Source organism: Neophocaena asiaeorientalis, unplaced genomic scaffold, assembly GCF_003031525.2.
Source record: "Neophocaena asiaeorientalis asiaeorientalis breed wild unplaced genomic scaffold, Neophocaena_asiaeorientalis_V1.1 scaffold133, whole genome shotgun sequence".
Taxonomy (NCBI): Eukaryota; Metazoa; Chordata; class Mammalia; order Artiodactyla; family Phocoenidae; genus Neophocaena; species Neophocaena asiaeorientalis.
In genome coordinates, this window is record NW_020174429.1 from 4,241,576 (window position 1) to 4,248,073 (window position 6,498).

Genomic DNA, 6,498 nt, shown 5'->3' on the forward strand with positions numbered 1-6,498 from the left:
AAGTGTAGAGGAGAAAAACTAGGCTTTAGCTCAGTGTCTGCACTTCAGTGCAATTATCTTTGACAATCTGACCTCCTGAACTTTGGACTTTGCCTTTTTAGAGCTGTTTTGCTTCCTTCACTCTTTGTATTAGTGAAATTCTATGGACACAAACTCTGACCTGCTTCAACTTATACAGTGCACTTGATCACTTGCGGTATGATCAACAACTGCAAAATCTGACATATGCACTGTTTGACTCACGGAGCTAGTCAGACTCTTCCTGCAGAGCCAAAATTCTGTCTTTGTGTAGTCCTTGCTACTCTTAGCTAAATCTGCCTCTTTACCACCTATCAAAGCGATGATTTTTTAATACAGCTTAGTTATGAAACAAAAGTTGGAAAGGGTCCTACATGGAGTGAGGACATTTTCCTGGAGATGGGGAATGGGGATTGGAGAGTAGGTTATTAATGGATTTTGAGCAGAAAGATGACAAGATGAAAGTAAAACAATCTGCTGAGATATGTCAGATGGATCACAGTGGGAGACTGAGGACAGCAAAGTGGTCAGGTGGACACGTAACTGTCCATAAATAAAGTATTGATAATAGAAGTTAATTACAAGGGGGCAGCAATGGGAACCCAAGAAAAACAGGTGGAAAAAATATTGCAAAAGGAGAATCTTCAGAAGACAACATTCCAAAACCTGGAAAGTAGCCTAGAGTTCTTTGGGTTCAGTGAATCAGTGAATACTCTCGTTGATTCATTTTGTGTTAGATTGGGTGAGGGAGAAGGTGCTAGTGTTTTTTCTTTATGCTCCCACAGACTACATCGTATTAGAATGTATCTTCTATTTTTTTTTTTTTAATGTCTGTCAACCACATTTTACACAGAATCATGTCCTCCAGAGCTAATGGGGCATTCAGCTTTTCATCTTCAAGATGTAGCTCACTGGCTGGCACAGGAAGGGGCTTTAAGTAGTGGTTTTGTCATCTTGGCCAAGGGGGAACTGAATTTCCACGAATTTTCTTCTTCATATGGTTCCAGGTTAGGGACGGGAGAAATTGACATGAGTTTGGGGAGGCAGAAGTGAAGCAGCAGCCATGTCTGCTCTGAAGGTCAGTGGTGCGTGAGCTGGGGTAGCTTACACGTGTTATTGTTCCTCTGCTAATTCACCTTGTTCATCGGACAGCATGTGATAATCCGGTGCCTGTAGAAGCAAGCCTTTGAGTGACCAGGAATCTGGCATGGAATAACTTTAGTGAAAGTTAAGGACTATAATGGGGTTAGCTGGTTGCTTTTAAGTGTGGTAGAGAACTTAGGGGAAGAAAATTATGAGCTCAGGGCTTTTAAATTTGCATTTCAATGTCTGGGAAGAAACCAGGAAGCTCTAAGACCACCGCGAAGAAAACCCTTATCTCCTGTAGCCTCATGGCTGAGATTTCTGAGTGTTAAATCCAAGGTCTAAACCTGTGTCAGGCTGAATTACAGCACAGTTGAATTACCAGTGTCACCGAGTCTCTTATGTTAAAGTTAAGGCATTTGTTTGGAAGGAATGGTATCCTGGAACCTGGATTCATATGTGCAGATTCCAATAAATCTGGGGTTATTGGACCCGTAAGTTTTACTGAGCCGCTTTTACCAGCAGAAGCAGGCGTCTGTCTTCTCTTCCTGGCAGAGGAGGTTAGCACCCCCTTGGCTGAAGAACCTGAAATGGGCCTCGAAGATATCTTCCTTGCCGGGGACTACTGTTCCTTCTCAATCCCAGCACATAAACCTTCCATTGCTTCTAGACCTATAACCAAATGCAAGTCCAGACAGTGCCTGAGAGGATAAGGCACACAGGATGACCTATGAGGATGTGCAGTATAAAGAAGAATGGTAAGGCTTTGCTGCTTTATACTGAAAGTAACCTGGGGGAAAATTAGGAATGGATCCTAAGGATATTGGGGGAGAGTGGAAGGAATAAACTGTTGGGTTTGGATGGCTTACTAAATGGTAATTCTGGATTCAGTATGTTACTTTGAGCCACTGGGAGTCTCTTTAAAAGTCAGCTTGGTTGTTTGAAAGCTGTACCCCCAAATCTCCTATGAAGTTGAAATGCCAAACTGAAAATGAAATCAAGTAGAAATGCCAGAACTTCCTGGTATATTGTAGAGGATGAAATCCAGAAGCTTAGGGAGAGCTGAATGCTGGAGTACATTTCTCCAGTAAGATCTGCTTATCCACCCCCCAGCCATGTTCCCCGAGACGGTCCAGAAGACAATTCCTTCACCAAGGCTGCGATAAAAACAGTTGTGAGGAGAGGTATTTTTAAAGAGTTCTTTGGTGGAGAGTCTCTGAATTCCTGCCAGTAATAGGAACGAGCTTGAAAGAGGATCTTGAACTTGACACGAGAATGCATGTCAACACATTGATTTCAGCCTGAGCAGAGAAGCCACCCATCTTGTGCCAGACTTCTGACCTATGGAACTGCAAGCTAATAAATGAGTGGTGTTTTAAGCCAATAAATTTGTGGTCATTTGTTATGCAGCATTGGAAAACTAATACAGGTAGCAAAGGGCAAGTGGAGGCCATTAAAATTCCCTCTCCCTACCAGAATAGTTTAATAATAGTAACAATACCACATTCCTAAGGGAATTGCAGAATATTGTCATCAACAAGGGCTTAAGAGATGCAGGAGTGGTGATTCCTAATACAACTTTTTGTTTTTGAATTGAAGTATAGTTGATTTACCATGTTGCGTTAGTTTGAGGTGTACAGCACAGTGATTCAGTTATACATATATATATTCTTTTTCAGATTCTTTTCCCTTATAGGTTATTATAAAATGTTGAGTATGGTTCCCTGTGCTATACAGTAGGTCCTTGTTATAATACAACTCTGTTCAATTAACCTTTCTGGCCTGTGATGAAAACAGATGGATCTTGAAGAGTGACAGGAGACTATTGTAAACTTGATTAGATGATGAGCCCAATTGCACCTGTTGGTCCAGATGTGGTTTCATTGCTAGGCAAGTGGATACATCCCATGTCATCTGGTATGCAGCTCTTTATCTGGCAAATGCTGTTTCACCCATACCCATTAGTAAAGACCATTAGGAGTAGTCTTCTTTCAGCTGGAAGGGTCAGCAATACACCTTTACTGTTTTAACTCAGGGCTCTATCAACTCTCAAATCCTGTCATAATCTAGGCGACCAGGACTTGCCTCAGTTCCAGTCCATCAGGCATCACACTCTTCCTTTACATTGATTATATCCTGATACGTGGATCTGATGAGCAGGAAGAAACAAAATCTCTAGTTATTTGATTTCGACATTTAGGAGGTGGAAAATAACCCCCCCCACCACAAATTCATTGTCACCTAATATTAGTTTCACATTGCCATTGTAATACATTGCCACAAACTTAGGGGGCTAAAACCAAAACAGGTTTATTATCTCACTGTGCTGGAAGTCAGTGCACCTTGATTACAGGTGCTGTGAGGACTGTGTTCCTTTTGAATACTCTGGTGGAGCATCTGTTTCTTCGCCTTTTTCAGCTTCAGAAGGTTGTGTGTAGTTACTGTCCCCTTTCTCCAGCGTCAACACCCACAGTACAGCATCTTTAAATAAGCCGTCTGCCTCCATCTCTCTCTGATCTTTGCTTTCATTGTCACATCATCTCTGACTTGAACCCTCTGTCTCCCTCTTATAAGAACCCTTGTGATTATATTGGATCCATGAGGATAATACTGTGTAATTATATCAAGGTCCTTACTTTAATCACACTTGCAGTCCTTTTTTTTTTTTTTTTTTTTTTTGGGGTATCCGCGGCATGTGGGATCCTCCCGGACCAGAGCACAAACTCGTGTCCCCTGCATCGGCAGGCGGACTCTCAACCACTGCGCCACCAGGGAAGCCCCTTGCAGTCCTTTTTGACATGTGAACATATTCACAGGTTTGGAGCATTAGGACGTGGATATCTTGGGGAAGATGTTATTTTGTCTACCACATATCTCAATGAAGTTCCTTTGATCTGAGGCTGTCGGGATATCCTTTTCAAACTGAAGGGCAAGTTGCTGCATCTGGTGCTTCCTACCACTAAGAAATATCCGTAGCAATTGATGGGCCTCTTTGTATTCTGGAGGAAACATATGTCTCGTTGCGGTATGCTACTACAACCATGTACAGAGTAAGCTGAAAAGCTACCAGTTTTCAATTGGTTTCAGACAAGAAAGAGAAAGAAAAGTCTGTAATAGGTCCAGCGGGCAATGTGAACTGTCCTTCCTCCTGGATATATAATCCTTGAAGTGTCACATAGGGACGCCTTTGGAAGGCTTTCACAGGTAAGTCACATTGCAGACCCTCAAGATTTTGGAACATCATTATGCTTTTCTCTGCAGGTAAAGATAATCATTTTGAGAGACTACTTCTGGCTTGCTATTGGGCCCTGGGAAAGACTGAACACTTGGTCATGGACCACCGAATTTTCATGTGATCTAAGATGCCCATCATTAAATGGATACTGTCTGATCACCATGTATAATCTGGGCATACAGATCAGCACTTTATCATAAAATGGAAGATATATTTCTATATATGTATATGTATATATAATTGGGCTTAAGCAGATCCTGCAGGCGCATATATGCTGCGTGAGTCAAGTAGTCGGGATGTCCATGTCTCATACTTTTGCTCTATTCCCTCCTCCCTCCCTCACTTATTGTCTCCAGGGGATTTTCCTGTGATCAATTGACTCAAGAAGAAAAAAGGACAGGGGTGAAACAAAACTGTTTCATTGGGCATAACTTCAAGCAGTGCCACCCGGCTTTTGCCTGGAAGGAGACATGGCCTGAGGGGTGGACCTACGGTCATTCCTGTGAAGTATGATTTGGTCAGGTAGTCAGAGATTTAGAAGAAACACAATTGGAAATTGGTAACAAGGAACACTGGGTAAACTTTATGCTGATACATCTTTCCAAATTTGCAGCACTTGTGAAGATATTTGTGTGTTATGTAAATGCTCATGAAAGAGCAACTTCAGCAGAGGAGGATGTGATTGGGTGGAGAAGATAACCTCTGCTATGGACATCAGTCATTCAGTCTCCCCAGTTACCTCTGCTCTTACCTAATGGATTCATGAATGAAGTGGCCAGGATAGAAGGTTATACATGAACTCAGTAATGTAGACTTTCGTTCATCAGAGGGGATCTGACTGTTGCCTGTCTGAGTGTTCAACCTGCCAACAGCGGAGACTGGCACTGAGCCCATGATAATGTACCATTTTCTCGTATCCTCTTATACAAGTCAATGAAAAATTACTACAACCCAATATAGGCAAGACTGCTAATGGCCCAAACCCTTCAGGAACAAAGGTTTGGGTCAGCCTACCAAGCACAGAATCACAAGGGGCTGAGGTGGTTGCTGAGGACAAAGGAAATATGGAATGAGTAGTTAAGAAGGTGATTCTAAAAACCATATTTAACCATGCGACAGGTTACAGAAATGAGTATATCTTTCTTGTTCTGATATGAATATATTTTCTATATTAACCAACTCAATTCTTTTTTCCTCCCCTCTCATATCTATACCACCTAACATAACACATGTTAGTAGTATCAACTTTATACCTCACTATTTAGTTACAACATATCAAAGGTGAGTAGGGGGTGTATCACACCCAGAGGAAGAATGAGCGTTCTCAAAGATGAATAAAGAGCCTTGTATCCTCTTTGGGGAAAGTAATAGCATGTTTTTAGTTTTATGAGGGACAGTTGGAAAAAGTTAGGGAAAGCATGATTTTTCTCTTTTGTTTATTTGGAAGTTAAGTATGATTAAAAGTGGATGTGTGGATGCCTAGTTGATAAGGGGTAAATTCTAGCAGGTATGTACTCTGAAATTAGTTAAGCTGAAGTGACCTTTTCCACAATTCCCTTCCCTGTCCTCTCCTAGATTAAGGTTGGTCACAAGAAAAATTTTTTCACTCTTTGGGAAGTGGAAATAAAGCAGCAGCCATGTTTTGTGCTCTGAAGGTTGGTGTAAGACACCAGGAACTGTGGAAGCTCATGCACTTGTTACTGATCTGCTGGCCCACCTCTTGTTAGTGTGGGGCATCGCCCAAGCCTGCACCTTGTCGGTTTGCTGCATATGTCTCTCTAGCTTCTCAGTGTCCTGGTCCATGTGTGAGGATCTGTCATGAAGGGCATTAGGCTCTCCTGAATATCGTCCGCATCACTGACGTGAGAGGCTCTGAATATGGATGCAAATACCAGGTGGTCCTCGTGGGATCTGGTTTGTCATTGTGAGCTGGTTAGCCTGACGTGACTTCAACCCCAAAGCAGCCTCAGAGGTGACAGCCTTGCATAGACATCTCCACCTGGTTCCATAATAGCATAACATATAGTTTTTTAGAAGTCCCTTATTTTATATCACTCATAGTTTGAGTGTCTGATCAACCTCTGACTGCTGCACTTTGAATGAATTAATAAAGAACTCTCAGCCTAACCTTGGAGATAACACCTGTTGTATTCTATTCAAAA

The 6,498-nt window shown here is 42.0% G+C and overlaps 1 pseudogene; it reads right to left on the reverse strand.

The window, feature by feature from the left end:
• The window catches only part of LOC112407483 (nitric oxide synthase-interacting protein pseudogene), a 20,756-nt pseudogene extending 17,149 nt beyond the window's left edge, over window positions 1–3,607 (reverse strand).
• Window positions 3,608–6,498: the final 2,891 nt, after the last annotated feature.